The 16,466-nt window shown below is 52.2% G+C and overlaps 1 pseudogene; it reads left to right on the forward strand.

The window, feature by feature from the left end:
- Positions 1-16,466, forward strand: part of LOC134154871 (DNA polymerase epsilon catalytic subunit A-like) — a 266,177-nt pseudogene that overhangs the window by 225,230 nt on the left and 24,481 nt on the right.

Consider the following 16,466-nt stretch of genomic DNA (forward strand, 5'->3'; position numbering starts at 1 on the left):
TCTACAGTCTCCAGGGACACAGGAGTGGGACAGCACAGAATGGCCTGAGTTGGAAATGGCCAAGGGCCCTGGCAAGGCTGAAGGGCCCTGACAGAACTGACGTCTGTGTCTCCTTGGCTATGGCTGTTCTCTCTGCCACTGAGCCCCACCAGGAGACACCGGGGCCTCATTGCCTCCTGGCAGCCCAGGGAGCCCAGGAGGAATCATGTGGTTGTCCTGCACTTGGTACTGCACACCCCCACCTGCACGCTGCCCCAGAAACAGGCATGGGCAATGGGAAAGGGAAAGGATCTCCCTTCCTAGGGATTTGGTGTCCGGTGACTGTGCTTGGGCATTTTGCTTGATAAAACACATCAAGGGTTGGCAATCAGAGCTGTCTGCACATTTCCTTTGCCTGCCTGTAATCTGTGAGTACAATTTTCTGCTATAATCAGCCCCCAGGGAGTCTTTCTGAATAACAGTCCTCAGTGAGACCCAATAACACTTGATAAAACTTGGGCTTTGCTTCTGACTTCTACTGCTGGAATATTTCTTCAGGTTCCTCTCAGGAGCTGAGTTCCATCAACTCAGCACCACATGTACTGTGGGGCTCATTAAAATGAAAAAAGCCCTGACGAACCATGCCCCTCACTGTAATTTTCTTCAGATCCTGTAGTCTAATTGGAGAGGTGTCAAGAGTGTAGCTGAAAGATGGAGACTTCAATAATACACAAGAATTCCTAGTTTTGAGGGTTTCTTTTAGGATTATTATTTTGGAGCTTTCAGAAGAAGTGACAGCAACAGTCTCCTGTTGAGATCCATCCAGAGTGTCTCCTAGGGAAGTCAGGACATCTAGGAAAAGCAGTGTCCTGGAGGTCAGACCCTGGGAGGACAATCTTCCTCCCCATGTCCCCAACATAGCCAGTGCTCTCCTCAGCCACCTGGGACTGACATCACTCTTGGTAAAAGCTAACCTTATTCCACTCAAGTCTGCAACTGAGTGTTACAGCTCATAGGTCCCAATTCCCTCCTGCTTTACCTAGAGAACTAGCTGCAAATCATCAAGCAAGGACTTTTTTTTTATTGCAAAAACATAAAAAGAAAATAAAAAGACAGAAACAAAATATGATAGAGTTTCATTAAAATAATTACAGTTCTCAACACTATACTAAGTTACCTTCAATGAGGTTCACTTTCCAAAGGAGATAGCCTCTCTAGAAATCTTTCGGACAAATAGGAAACTGTAGATAGAAACAGAATTAAAGACTTGGCTAAATGGACAGATTTTGGAAGATGGAATAAGCCTTAAACTCCCTGAAGGGCAAATCAGCAGCTCTGTATCTTTATGAATCAAGGGTAAGAGGAGGAGGAAAACTGGAAAAGGGGGAAACTTAAAATGTCCAGCTAGGGTGCTGTAAAGGTGATGATAGAAAACGTCAATTTAATTGGAGCATGTGGAAAAAGAAGAGAGAGTAACACAGCTCCTACAGGACCCAGGCCATGTGGGCTGCGCTGCTCTTGGGCCTCTAGGACCAGGCTGTGTTTCTGCACAAACGTCTGGAAAAGCCTTGATGTGAGGCCCTAGAGAAAAGAGATTTTTCCTGGTTACTCTGAGCCACTCCTGCAGAACTCAAGGCACATGGAGGGAAACCCCTCGCACCCACACAAAACCCATTGCTCTCCCCACACACCTTCCTGGACCCTCACAGCAGCAGCAGGAGAGGATACAGGGGCATGGCCATGTCCTACACTAGCCTCCACCAGGCCTTCAGCTACACAACGTGAAACATCTTCAAGTGAGCTCTCTAAAGCAACACTTCCCATGCCCCAGGTGCCTAGAGAAGTCTTTGAGTAGACATACAATAGACAAGGTAAAGAGCTAAGGGTGCAGGGCTGGGGCTCACAGCATCAGCTAGGCAGTGCCAAGGGCTGAACAAGCAACCCAAAGAAGTAAAGGAGTCCTTCCTTTTGCAGTGACTTGGAAAGCCCCATCTCTGACAGTATTCAAGGGGGATGGAGCCTCCCTTCCGCAGGAGTCACACCAGGCAGTGCAAAACTAGGACAATCAGGATGGCTGGGTGTAGGGACATTCTCAAACTCCAGCAGCTGCAGAGCTGGGAGCTGGTCACTGCACAAACACCTCAATGAGCCAAAAGGCAGGTCTGGAGGCACAGCACTGCCTTTCGGGCTCTGCACCACAGCCTGGACAGCAGCACTGCACTGCATGGGCATGTCCTCAGAAGCCCAGGGTCAAAAATGTGGGGGATTCAGGGAGCCAGGGCTGTACAGTCTCCCAAGATAGGCAGGGTGCTGGGGTTATGCAGGGTGTCAGGGGCTGTACCCAGGGAGAAGCACTGCCCCAAGGTGACGTGGAAAAGCCCAAGGACCAACAGAGTTCCAGAGATGAGAACTGCTTTCCCCAGGCTCAGCCAGATGGAAAGCTGGACAAAATTCATGGAAAGGGGGAACACTTCTTCATATTTACTACCTGGTCTGCCCCATGGCTTTGGAGACTGGCAAGGACTAGCATCCCAGGCAAAGTCCTCTGGATGGTGTGTATTAAGGGCACATTTGCTCTTTTGTGGCATCTCATCTCCATCTCAAGCACTGCAGACCAGGAAATCTTGCTGAGAATTTTTTTTTTAATCTGTTTTGGTGCTTCAGGGAGGAAGACTACATCCTGTCCTGTACTGTTCTACATCCTACTTCTACAAAGAGAGTGACCCACAGTAGCTATCAGTTTTGAAGCTCACCAAAGCAACCCACAGGGGAAAGCAGTTATGAAGCTCACTAAAAGCATCTCAGTGCCTGGTCACACTTTGTGCTGTCATGTGGATGTCATATGACTCTGATCCTGTCTTTGAAGGATGTCAACCTCCAAATCAACCCCAAAGCCCCAGCTTCCTGCAGAGGTCTGCCCAGTGCAGAGACCTGTCGGTGCAGGGGCACAGACATGACCTCTCTAGTGCCTCATTTTAAATATTTCACAGCCTTTGGAACCATCTGGAGATGTTCCTGAAGAGTTTATTAGAAATATTTGGAACTTAACTGGGGTGAGGAGAGGTGACTACTTTCCAGGAAGTGAGGGGAAATCTCTGTGTGCTCTCCCTCGCTGTGTCGTCTCCATGGGAATGACCTACTGAGCTCCAGATGACAATAGCTGAGGTCACAGTGGGATGTGACACATCACAAGAAGGTCTCCCTGGTGACATGGTGATGTCCTCACTTCCCTGCAAGGCCCAGGCACTGCTGGGCACTGCTCTCACCCTCCCCACTGCTGCCCTTCAGAGCTGCCTTCAGAGCAGCAGGGACAGGAGGCAGCGGGAACATGTTGGGACTGTTCGCTAACGGGCAGAGGAGCAGGGACATGTTGGAGAGGAGTTTTGGGTGACCAGACAGGAAGAGCATCCTTCCTCCCTGCATCGAGAGGTGAGCTGAGGGCAAGGGAGCAAGGCAGACGGAGACCTCCTGCACTGACACTATGAGCTTGGACTCCAGCTGTTTATTCCCAAGCCTCCTATGCTCTGCACCAAGGGTAAGGGTGGCAGGGGCTCCTTCCTGACATGTTGCACAGAAACTGTTAACTGCAAAAATGGCTGTGGGCCCTGATCTGTGGCGTGACTGCGCAGTGTGGGGGCTGCCACAAGAGCCCTGCCTGAGGGTGCTGCCTGGTTCAGGGCAGAATGTGGCAGCCAGGACTGCTGGGTCCTGGGAATGGGGCTGCCCTGAGCCCCAAGGCTCCTGTGCTCCTCAGCCCTGTGGAGTGACCCCCCTGGGGCCCAGCCCAGCCCCACACAGAGCAGCCCCTGCCTGGCCATGGCCCAGCCCTGATGGGCCCAGCACAAGCACTGTCAAGCCCCAGGGCTGCTGTGGGGAGGGGGCCGGGGCAGAAGGGGCGAGAGGACACGGCCCTGCCCTGCCCTGCCCTGGGGGCAGCAGCATGCTGCCCGTGGCCTCCAGCACCCCGGCCATGACCAGGGCCCCCACGCTGGCACCAAGGCTGGAACCAGCACAGGCCCCAGGGCTGCCCCCCACGTCTGGCACGGCCCCCGGGCGCAGGGCAGCAAGGAGCCCCGTGGGGCCCCTGCAGCAGAGCCCAGCCCTGCGGGGCAGCGGCCGGGCCCCAGGGCCCCACACTGCCCGGGCACCCGGCACCGGCCTCCCTGAGGCCCCACCGTGCCCCGTGCTGCCGCCCACAAGATGGCAAACTCCCGCGACAGGAGGGGAGGGGAGGGGAGGGGCGGGGCTGCCACGGGGATCACATGGGGGGGTGGGGCGTAGCGTTGCCATGGCAGTGTCCTGGGGCTGCAAGGGCAGGGGGCAGGGCTGGGCCTGACTGACGGCTCTACCAGCCAATCGGAGCGCAGCCTATGGCTCTGCCCTGCGGAAGGAGCCAGGTGCCTGCGCTGTGGGGCGGCTTCTCCCTCTGCCTGGGCCGTGAGGCCCTGCTGCCTTCACCCCGTGGTTGCTGCTCCCGTGCGATGTTCCTGTCAGGAAATGCTCCCCAGAATCACTTGCAGGCCTTTCCCCAGCTCCTGTGTCAGGCACGTGGCTGTGGTGGTGACTGTGATCTCTTCCTGAGTCCCTGATGGGCCAGCGTCAGCCTCACCACTGTAAACACAGACCTGGAGTGTGACTTGGGGCTTTTTCCTCAGGACAGACTTGCACCCCTGCACCAGTGTCTGAGGGAGTCCAGGTAGAATTTTTATGCTGCTAAATGGATTAAGAGAAGGTGCGAGGAGTGACATTGGTAATGTCTGATTTTCGTTGTCTGTGTGCTGCAGAAAACTCTGCCCCATCAAAACATGAGGGGGCTGCTGAGCTTTTTCTCCAAGATGTGGATGATATCTCTGAGGGTTGATGTGTCCTGAGGGTCCCCTAGCTGCAGCCATGGCTGGTTGTGTGCACTGTGTATCCCTGATGTATAGCTGCATGTTGGGTGGCAACCCTCTGTGAGGTGAGGAGCGGGCATGTGGTGTGTCAGAGTGGTGGGGTACCTTGTGGTGGGCACAGATGATACCCCAGTGTCCTGGTGCTGATCAGAGGAGGAGGTGTCTGGAGAGAGCAGTGCTCTTTGTGAGGAGTGCCTTAGGCTGAGGGGATGAGGATCACTGTGTGGTGAGGAAGTGGCTTGGCTTGCAGCAGCCAGGTACCTTGATGGTGTGAGGCAGGGATGCTGGGAGCCTGCTGCCTTCTCTGCGATGAGGTTCAGGCCTTGTGTTTCCTCAGCTCTTGCCAGGATGTGCAGGCAGGATGCTGCCTAAAGGGCAGGGAGTGTTTCTGCTTGCTCTGAAGTGTGAACCAAGGCTGCTTTTTCCCTTTCTGCTCGCTTGCTTTTCTTCATGAGAGCTTTCCCTTGCAGCAGAGTTTGCTCAGGGAGGAGAGGGCCATGTGTGTTGCTCATTGCTGGCTGGGCGTTAGTGTGCTGGAAGCTCCTTGGAGGAGTGAAAGCTTTGCAGAGAGAGGGTAAGTATGCGGGTAAGTATGTTCCTAGGAGATGAACTGGAAGGTGCTGCTCCCTTGCTGTGCCAGATCTCCCTAGGCAAGGAGTCCCTTTGAGTAGGCGAGCCAAGCAAGAGTGCCCTGCGAGGACTGCACCTCTCCTCCTCCCAGCTGCAGTCTCTGAATTCTCCCATCATCCTGCTGTCTGTGCTGCAGCAGGGACACAAGAGAGCAGCCCACATGCAGGCAGCAATGTACTAGGTGTGGTGGTGTTAGGTGCTGCCACTGCTGACATGGGCAAGGCGCTGTGTTTTCTCCTGAGCCTTGGATGGGTGTGAGGAGCCCCACTTAGCTCTAGATGCATTGCTGCAAGTTGCTGGAGCCAAGGGAGTGGTGGTGAGCACAGCTGTCGTCCAAGGAAGCTGCCATCTTTTAGGCAGGCGTTGAGGACCTTGTGTGCTTGAAGCCCTTGACACTTGGTGTTTTCTACCTGAGCACTTTTAGAGTTGCCCCCCCTTTTTTGAGGAAGAGTCCTAGAGCTTTTGCAGTGTGACCACTCTTGTTTTTGATCTCATCCCTGCTGAGGCCTGAGGGGATAGTCTCCCTGCAGTGCTGAGAAGTCAGGGTGCCCATGAGGGGAGCCCTGATGGTCAAATACTTTGTAAGAGAGGAAAGAGAAATGGTCCTTCCTCCAGCCTGCCCCCTCGTGACGGTTTAGAGGACAGTGTCTTGCACCAAAAATGGGTAAAAACAAGCTTGGCTCTCCCACACCTTCTGTGAGGCATGTCGGGAGGCAGTGTGTCACAGTGTGGTGGGTACCCTGTGGTGGGGATGGAGACCCCAGTGTGTTGGTGCTGTGTGCAGGAGGAGGTGTCTGGAGAGAGCAGTGCTATGGGAGCCCTGCCAGGCTGGGAGAAGGGAGCACTGCAAGGTGAGGACCTGACTGCACTCCCAGGGACCAGTGTGCCATCACGGTGTCCTTTCTGGGGATGTGGTGTGGGGATTGTTGGTGACCGTGTTCCCTCCTTGGAGCATCCCCATATGACCCAGAGATGCTCACTGTTTGCTGATACCTTAATGACTTTCTGTTGAATCTGGACACTCATTCCATCTTCCCATTGCAGGCACTAAGCCATTCGAGTCCTTCAGAGAGGTGGGGAGTTACTCAAATGAGTCAGAGCCATTTCTCCTCTTTGTGCCTGCCCAGACCCTTACAGATAGCGGGGTGCCACCTCAGAGGAAGTCAGGCCTCTTGGGGTGATGGGTGACTTTGAGGTGCCTGTCTTTGGTCAGCACTCAGGGTGGCAGCTCCAAAGCCACTGGTCCCTTGGGAATGCAGTCTCAAAATAGCAAATGCATTGAGCCTGCAGTGAGGACCTGTGGAGGTGGGGGTCCAGCAGCCTGATCAAGGCATGGCCCAGAGGGTGAGGATGCTCCAGTCCTGTCCCGTCAAGTTCTGAATATCTCCAAGGGTGGAGAGTCACAATCTCTCTGGGCCCTCTCTTGCCTGGGCTGAACATACCCAGCTCTTCCAGCCTCTCCTCATCTGCCCCATGCTTCAGCCCCTGACCGTTTTGGTGTCCTTGTGCTGGACTTCCTCCTGTGTGTCAGTGCCTTTTGGGAACTGGGAAGCTCAGACAAGACCAAGCATCCAAAAAAAGGTCTTAGTTTTGCCCAAACCAGGAGACCAGTGTCTCCAAGGGTCCGACTGTCTGTGCTCTGATGATTGTTCGGTTCAATACAGAGGGGAGACATTTGCCCCGGGCTGCTGTGACTATGTAAGGCCAGCAGAACTGATAATAACCCTCCAATTCTTTCTTTCTATGTTCCTCCACTCATGTAGGCTCCAAGTGCAGTTCTAGTGCCTGCACAGATGGAGGGAGGATGCCAGGGTATGTTGCTGTAGCTGTCAACATCTTTGCCAAGATCATGACCCTCTGCAAGCAGCTGCAAGTGAGTGAGGTGAGGCTACATATGGATGTGAAGGCTCCCCTCAATGCACCTGGCTGCCATGGGTGACAGGTATGAGTTCACCTCCTGGTACCTCTGCTCTCCTTCTGCTTCCTCATGCCACAAAAACTGTTACTACTGGCCTGCTCAGCAGGTGCTGTTGTGCCCCCTCCTTTCCTTTGGGGCCTATAAAATGGCCATTAAGATGAATTAAAGACTCTTCTCATGAAGTGCAGCATGTCTTGAAGGCCCGTGTCTAAGTGCCTGAAAGCCTCCTGTGTGTGAGCTGAGGAAGTCTCACAGTGCTTGGGCTTCTCACCCTGCAAGGGATGAAGATGTGCCCAGTGCCAGGCAGCACGTGGCACCAAGGCATCAGCCAGTGCCCCGTGAACCCAGGTACAGAGTCAAGTCTCTTGCTCCAGAGCCTGTGCCCCCAGGGCAGCTGGCATTCAGCGGAGCTCCAGTCTGGGGCGGTCTCCTTGCTTGGGTCTCAGTTCAAAGACTCTGCATCCTTTCTCCCTTCACAGAGCCTCCCTGCCCAACTGCTGAAAGGAAAGGGACAGAGGTTGCTTTGTGCTCAGGAGACCTGCAGGACCTCCAAGCATTTCTGAATTGTGTCTGTAACTTCAGCATTACAAAACAAATCCCCTAACCATTGTCCCCAGGTGGAGGTTCATGGCATAGTGGGGTCCAGGGATGAGGCAGCAGTCTGCTGTGCCCACAGGGAGCAGCATCCTTCCCTCTGAAAGCAGCAGCATTGCCCAAGGAGCCAGCTGTGGCCCCGGTCTTGTGCTCAGGTTTTTCCACATGCCTTGTGAGCCCAGAGTGCCTTGGCCACTTTCTGGTGTCACCACAAGAGCTTCTGTGTGTGTCTGGGCTGAGCAGCCAAGGGAAGGCAGTGAGCAGAGCAGTGCCTGGGGAGTGTGCAAGTGGCGAGTGTCCTGTATCCTGAAGGGAAAGACTCTGGGGATTTGTTGTGCCTGTGGCTTTGATGTGGTGATCCAGAGAGCTGTGCAGACAGGCAGACTCATGGCTGTTTCTGATGGATGACCAGTTGTCTCTAAGTTCCTGTTGATTTTTCCTGCCTTGAGGACACACCCTGGGAAACTGCTAGTCCCCTGCTGCTGCATAGAACTGTCCCATGGCTCTTGTGTCTGGAGAGAGTCTGTTACTGGCAGCTTGTGGGAGCTTCTCTGTCCCCCCTCTCCTGCTCTCTCTGAAGAGAGGGAGAGGAAGCAACAGCCATATGGTTGCAGGTGGGGGAAAGCCTCACTTGTCTCCCGTGAGAGCAACCACTGAGCTGCTCACCTTCCGCACTGGGGAGAAGTGGTGAGAGTCATGAAACCCAAGACACATAATTGTAAGCAGTGGTTCCCAGGAGAGCTGGGAGCACAGATGTCCCACTGTTATCTCTGAAGTACAAATAAAGAGTTTAATACATGCAGTCACATTTGGCCATTCCAGCGTGTCTGAGTTCCCTGAGTACCTCATATGCCAGCAGAAGGTGGCAGGCCATGAAAACAGCCAGGCCGAACATGGCTTGGATGCTCAGAGTGACTTTTTTTCCCCTAGTGTGCCTGATAGGTCAGTTAAAGGCACATGTATGATACGTGTGCCTGTAAAGTCACTCGGGACTATGTGACTGACAGGTCAGTAGAAGGCACGTTCCTTGGATGCTGCTTGTGAGCTCACTTTGTTCTCTGGGGTTGATTGACCATCAGCAGGCTCTTGGTTGGTGCAGGTTCCTGTGCTGTCACCTCTGTGTATTCTCCAGATAAACAAGAAACTGATTAATAGCTTCAGTGTGGACTTTGAGGTCCTTTCTGCCTGAGTACCTGATAGGCCAGCAGCAGGCTCATGGGGAGGATGGGTGCTTGTGAGGTCCCTTTATCCTCAGTACCTGATAGGCAAGCTGCAGGCACCTGGCTTGGGTGCTGACTGTGAGGTGACTTCTGCCTCAGCACCTCATAGGCCAGGGAGAGGCACCCACCTGCTGTTTGTGCAGATTGGGAGGTGCTTCTGCCTCAGTCCGTGATAGGCCAGCAGTAGGCACATGGCTTCGAGGCTGAGTGTAAAGTCAATGTAGCCTTGGTATGCACATTGCTGCTGCTGCCACTTGCGAGGTCGATGGTGAGTCAGTAGCTGATAGGACAACTGCAGGGACACAGTTTCAGGGCTTAATGTGAGGCCCCTTTACAATCCATACCTGGTAGAGCAGCGTCATGGAGATTACTGCTGGGTTGTCTTGGTTACTGCCCTTTTCCTACGTTTGATCCTTCCCTAAACACTCCATAGTAAGTCTTGCACCATCCCATCATTCCAAAATGACTCTCATACACCCATAGGCAGTAACTCCCATCCTCAGTCTGCAAGGCCATCCTGGGAGGCTCTCCCATTGGGTGTATGTGAGTCTTACACACGGATATGTTGGATCTGCTCTGAACGAATGTTTCTCCTCAGTAATTTGTAATCATTTCTCTGAAAACACGGTGATTCATGTCCTAGAAATGCTGATTCTTCCTCTTTCTTTCTTAGGGAAGTATGAGGAGTTAGGTCAGATTAAAATGCTATGTGGGTTATGTGTGTAATCCCACCTGACCACGATAAATGTCCTGAGGACATCAACTCCATAGTGCATTTCCTTGCACTGATCATAACTGAGAGGGGCCATAGCATCCATAGATCTAACTTACTAAGACCTTTTCAACCTCTGTGTGCCTCCGCTCCCCCCTGCAAAAGGATGTGTCAGACGTTCAAGAGCCAAGATCTAAAACAAATTAAAGTGATGGATGTGCAAGCCAGGCAGACAATAGCACTATTTAAAAGTTTAAACGACAACAAACATATTGAGCAGCAATTGTGCACTGAGATTAAAGGCATGCTGGAGGATTTTATTGAACACCATCTGAAGGATGCTTAGGGACTCTTTGGGTGCATCCAGGTATCTGGAAGGCGTTTTGGATGCTCTGCAGTGTGCTACCATCACAGTACAGTGATCTTCCAGAGCAGGATGTGAGTGTCACGTCATGCCAAACTGAGTATCTCAGATTGTGGTCTAGGCTCACTTTGTCATCATTAGAGAGACAGCGGAAGAATCTGGAAGATGATCTGTCTTCTTCTGAGGGAGACACAGAAATAAGCCCAGTGAATCAGTCTGGCTCCTTTTTCTGCCAGTGGTCAGCAAGTCAGTTTTGAAAAGATGTTACCTCAGATCCTTGTTCTACCCTGATTCCCTTCCCTAGACATTCCTTAGTCAGTTTTGCACATTCCTTCAAGCACTTCTCAAATATCCAAAGCCTTCATGTCTTCTTTCCCACTTCTTATCTATTATGAAGTCTAGGTTGGCCCTCTCCAAAGCTATGCTTGTACTTTCTTCATGGCCCATCAGTTAATGACTGGGGAATGTTGGTCTCAGCATCATCTCTGTTACTCCTTGTCTATCGTGTTTGTGTCTATGTGGTTTTCCTAAATGCTTTCTCTTTACTTATTATCCCTTTTGCACTGGAAAGGTCTGAGACCAGATAGTCTTCATGAAGCAGATGCTCTCACATTATGCATACCCTTACGTCAGCCAGACAAGCGTACTGACCAGCAGCTTGTTGACATGGAACTGCTCCCTTTCTTTGCCCCTCCCTTCCATTTCACCATTCTTCCTCTTCTTGATTCCCCTGGATCTCCTCTTTTCCCCACTTTTGGCCTTCTTCCTGGACATCCCAGCATAAGCTTTCTACACTCCCCTAATCCTCATAAAACATGCCAGACCAAATTCTACGCAGTGTGACAGCCTCTCTCCAATATCCCCGGAAGAGTCTCCCCTTTCCCAGGAGACCCCGGATAATTTTGTGCCCTTGTGATCAGTTAATGGATCGGGGCTTGATCCTCTGCAGGTCCATCGTGGGAAGGTTTACTCAGTGCCCATCCATCAGTGACCTGAGAGCTCTGGTCTCTGTCATCTGTTGCTCAGTACTCTAGAGGGCTGGTTGCTATTCATAGGAACCTCAACGCACTGCAGATTTGGGCTGGCAGGAGCCTCCTGAAATTCAGACAAGGAAAGGAGAGAGTCTTGAACCTGGGGTGGGATAACCCCAGTAGCCCTGTGCAAAAGGTGAGCACATGCCTGACTGATGAGAGATCAGCTTTTCAGAAGAGGACTTGTGACTCTTGGTGAGAAAGCTGAAGAGGATTCAGGAGTGTTTCTTGGTGGCAAATACCATCAAGTAGGATGAGACTCCCAAGGTCCCATAGCACAGGGAGATAAAGGAGTTGAGATGCGTGGGGAATGTGGTCCCCAGGCCCACCCCTGTCCTAGGCTCTGGAGGACTGGTAAAAGCTTTGCAATAGGAATGAGGGCTGGGGAGAGAAGCCTGATGCTCCAAGAGAAAAGGAGTAGGGAGGAAGGATGATAGTGCCATCTCCCTACAGGAAGGTGATGGGTGAGGAGCAGAGCTGCAGCTGGAGTCAGAGAAGAACAGCTGGAGTGGGTTTTGCTGTTCCCCCAGTGGACAGGGACAGTGTGGAAGGGGGAGGCCCAGGTGTTGCTTGAATCTCTTTTGCTAACCCTCAGCAACAGGAACTGCCTGCCTCACTCAGGCTTTTCCATTTCCTCTTGCTGCTGGAGAAGGCATGACTGCTCACCCCATCCAACCACTTGTTGTAACCCTAGCTGGTCCTTGAGGTTGTGCCAAGCCAAAGGAGGGAATATAGTTGAGGTGGGTTTAACCCACCTAAGCCCCCAAACAGAAACGGCACATTTTTCCTTAGAAGTCCAGAGAGATGTAATATTCACTGCCGGCTGACATGCCAGCTTCTACCCTAGAAATGTGCAATGCTGAGGGAGATGTCTTCCAGCTCAGGGTCCAAAAGCAGAATGGATCCCCCCCAGGCATTCGCTTGGAAGGAATTTGTATGTCATCCCAAATTTATTCCTTCCAGATTCTCCGAGAAAGAAAACTTCTCAACAGTTGATTCGTGTAGGACCACCATGCTCTTTATTATCAAAAGAAAGTTAACACATGACCTTTTTACCTTTCTTTTTCTAAAATAAGAGCATTTCTTTCCACAGAGCTTTCCCTTTCCTCCCATTAGCACTTCACAGGCAATCTCAAGGCCGCACACTTCCAAAGAGGTCCTGCAGTAGGCAGCGCTTTGCTTTGTACAAGTTGGAAGTTGTCTGTGACCATTTCAACTGGCATGACCTCTAGGTACCACCCAAATCTTTCCTGAGTGCTTTCCTCAGGGCCTTCCTGAGCTCCTTGCTCTGCAGACTGTAGGTGAGGAGATTGACCAGGGTGGTGAGGATGATGTAGAAGAAGGAGAACACCTTGTTGAGCTGTCTGAGTCTGGGGGTTCTGGGCAGCATGTGGACAATGATGAGGGAGCCATAGAAAACAGTGACAACAGTGAGGTTCGAGGAGCAGGTGGAGAAGGCCTTCTGCGTGCCCATGCTGGAGGAGATCCTCAGGATGGCAATTATGATGGACACGTAGGAGGCCAGCGTGATCAGGAAGGGGAAGACTGAATCCAGGAGAGTCAGGATGAAAGTTACTATTTTAACTACACTGGTGTCACTGCAGGCGAGCTCCAGGAAAGGAGTAAAACCAGAGAAGTTGTCAGTTGCAGCAGGGCCACAGAACTTTAACCTTGATAAGAAGACAGTGGCTATAATAGAAAACACCAAATTCCTGGCCCGGACCCAGCTGCCATCAGGAGACAAACCTTCCAGGTTATGAGGCTTGCATAGAGCAGGGGCTGGCATATGGCCCAGTACCAGTCATAGGACATGGCTGCCAGCAGGAAACACTCACTAGCTGCAAAACCAATGAGAAAATAGAGCTGAGTCATATACCCTGAGCAGAGATAGTCCTGTCCCCAGTCTGGAAGTTGGCCAACAGCTGGGGCAGGATGGTGGAGCTGCAGCAGGTTGATTGCCTGATTGCCAAAGGACAGCTTGCCCAAGAAGAATTACATGGATGCTGGTCCATTACATGCAGATGCTGGTCTGCCACCACCAGCACAACAACGAGGCTGTTCCCAACCACGGTCACCAAGCAGATAGTTAGCAAGAGCAGAAGGGTGATATCTGGAGTGAGGGGGATGTTCCCCATTCCCAGCAGGAGGAACTCACTTGATGATGTGCAGTTATTCCCTTTCTCTTTCTCCATACGATGTTGTATGTGTACAACATCGACAAGGGTGACTATGAACTACTTGACGCCTTCTGTGCTCTTCAGCCATGTTTCCTAGGGCCACACCTCAGTCTACCATGTCTCTATTCTTTCCCTCGCATAATAGAGCAGAACTGTGAAGAAAGAACTGAGTCTAAGGAAATGCCAGGCCAAAAATCTGGGCATCTGAGGGAAAGAGTAAGTATGTGCGTGAGAGCTCACAGCACAAGTCTGGAAAAGCCAAGTGGCGGTGACCCTGCTGAGGTGCCAAAGATCCCAAGCCCTGAGCCACAGGGCTGGATTCGGCCTCCTTTACTTGTGGTGTGGACTCCTGACATACTGCACAGAGTAAAATGAATTTCTGTGGGAGAAGTGGAGAAAGAAAGTAGAAATGAATCAAAAGAGGGAGATTTGGGTCAGGAGTTTCAGCACTAAACATCTCTAACTATAGGTACATTTGCCACTTCTCTGGAAAGGCCATTTCTTCCATGACCATCAGCACCTGAGGGCATGCTCCTGATGGACTCTCATAAGCACTCAGGGTGTTACGTGCAGCCAGCTGGAGGGGCACAGATGGGACCTAGCCCTTCCTGTTCCTCCCAAGCATGTTGTTTGAGGAAGTGCTGGAAGAACAGGCCTGACGGGATCCTCATGGCACTGCACTGCCTGGGGCTGTGAGAACAGCCCTGCACACACTTCCTGGACTAGGCACTTGGAGACAAGCAACCAACAGTGCTTATGGGAGCATGCCTTCCTGATGGGTAAGGAGAGCTCAGGTTCTTGTCACCCTGCTGGAGAGGAGCTGGCAGCTCCAAGGACTGAGGGGAGGAGGGACAGGTCCCATAGCTCATGAGGTGATGGTGCTGACATGCATTTTGCCAGGTCCCTGCTACTTCCTACGCCCTTTCCCAGATCCTGGAAAGCCACTGCAGGAGCAAGCAAATCCTGGAGAACACCATTCCCCGGGTTCGTGGGAGTGAATGACATGGTGACCTGTGTGTGAGACCATGACAGGCCAGCACCAGGGACATGGCTGGGGTTTGTGCTTGTGAGGTCACCACCACCCAAGCACCTGATAGGCCAGCAGCAGGCACATGGCTTAGATCCATATTGTGAAGTCACTTCTCTCTGAAGCTGGTGGGCTACAGCAGACTCTTGGTTCATGAAAATTCTTTCTGTTTCCTCTGTATCTGCTACTCAGAGGCCAGGAACAGGCTTATGGCTTTGACACTGATTTTGAGATCGTTTTTCCATCAGCACTTGATACAGCAGAAGCAGAGAGAAGACAGAAGTTTGTGCTTGTGAGGTCACTTCTGCCTGAGTGCTGATAGGCCAGCAGTGGGCACATGGCTTCCATTCTGATTGTGAGGTTACTGCTGCCTCAGTACCTGATAGGCCAGCAGGAAGCTCTTGTATCTTCTAGTGATGTCACCTCAGTCTCTGGTGGTGATAGGCCAGAAACAGGCACATGGCTTGTATGTTCTTTGTGAGGTCATTGCTGCCTGAGTACTTGACAGGTCAAAGGCAGGGACAGGGCTCTGATGCTGATTGTGAGGTCACTTCCTTCTCTATAGATTATATGTCATCAGCAGGCTCTCCGATGCTTTTGGTTCATGTAAAGTCCCCTCTACCTCTGCTGCTGACAGGCCAGAAGCAGGTTCATGGCCTCAGTGCAGACCGTGAGGTCACTGCTGCCCGAGTATCGGATACGCCAGCAGCAGGAACAGCATCAGCAGAGCGGCTGTGAGGTCACTTTAGCCTGAGCAGCTGAGCAGCAGCAACAGGGCTGTGAAATTGCTTGGGAGGATGCTTCTGGCTCTGAAGACAACAGGCCAGAAGGGCTGTTCCCTGCAGGGCTGGGGCTCTCCAGAGAGGCCTGAGCCGCCCCCCAGGGTACACTGGGCAGGGGGCTTGTGCCGGGCTTCTGCTGCCTTGGATCCAACAGGGTGCCTGGAGTCCACTGGATGGGCTTATCCCTGTGTTCCTGCAAGCAGGGATTTGGCTGGCTTCTCTGGGACTTTTTGGACCCTGAAAGGAAGAGACTACCTCAGTTTTGCAGTTGCAGGATGTGGAGGGTGTTGCTGAGGGTGGGATCCTGGAGCGGAGACCCCATCCTACCGAGCTCCTCTCCAGCAGAATAAGCAGCCTCTGCCCCATCATTCCACAGTCTTAAAAACCACTCTAACAACCCTCCATGGGGCTGCTGCCTGCAGAACCCCTGTACATCCTGCAGCTCTGATGCTTTACAATCATGAGTAGTGGTGGCCCCTTGCAAATTGGCTGTATTTGGTCAGGTGAGCAGCTGCTCTGCCACTGGCCAGGCAGTTGCCTCCCCTTCATGCTCTGTGCCTGATTCCAAGCTGGGAGGCTCATTGGGGTCTCTGATGTCACAGATGCTGGTGACCAGAGGAGGAGATGATCAGGCTATTACAGGCTCAGTTTTCCGACTTCTCCCACCTTTCAAGTCAGGCTTGTCGTTTGGGGCTTCCCAACCTGGAAGCTGTATTTGGAAAAGAAAAGAAAAAACTGACTTGAAATTGAAGGAGATGATTGCCTCATCTAGACTCTGGTACAGAAGGAAATCTGAAGAAACCAAAGTCTCTGCTGCTTGGACACGTCAGCCCCTGTGAATGTAGCTCTGAGTAGCACCAATGGTTGGAAATGGGAAGTCTTGACATAGGAAGTACCAGTAGCTCTTCGATGCTGGAGGGCATTTTCATATTTTCAACATGCTTGGAAGGTGAAATTCTCTTCTGAGTCCTCCTGGGAAACATTCGCTGGGACTAGAGTTTGGGGCAGTAATGCTTTTCCTGTTGGAAACATCACAGTCTTTGCAGAAGATAAATCTTGCCTAGAAACCTAGAGTGGCTCCATTTTGACCCAGCAGCACCTCTAAGCTGGTGGAGGAGGTGGCCTTGGATGGTATTTATA

The sequence above is a fragment of the Rhea pennata genome, unplaced genomic scaffold (genome assembly GCF_028389875.1).
Source record: "Rhea pennata isolate bPtePen1 unplaced genomic scaffold, bPtePen1.pri scaffold_47, whole genome shotgun sequence".
NCBI lineage: Eukaryota > Metazoa > Chordata > Aves > Rheiformes > Rheidae > Rhea > Rhea pennata.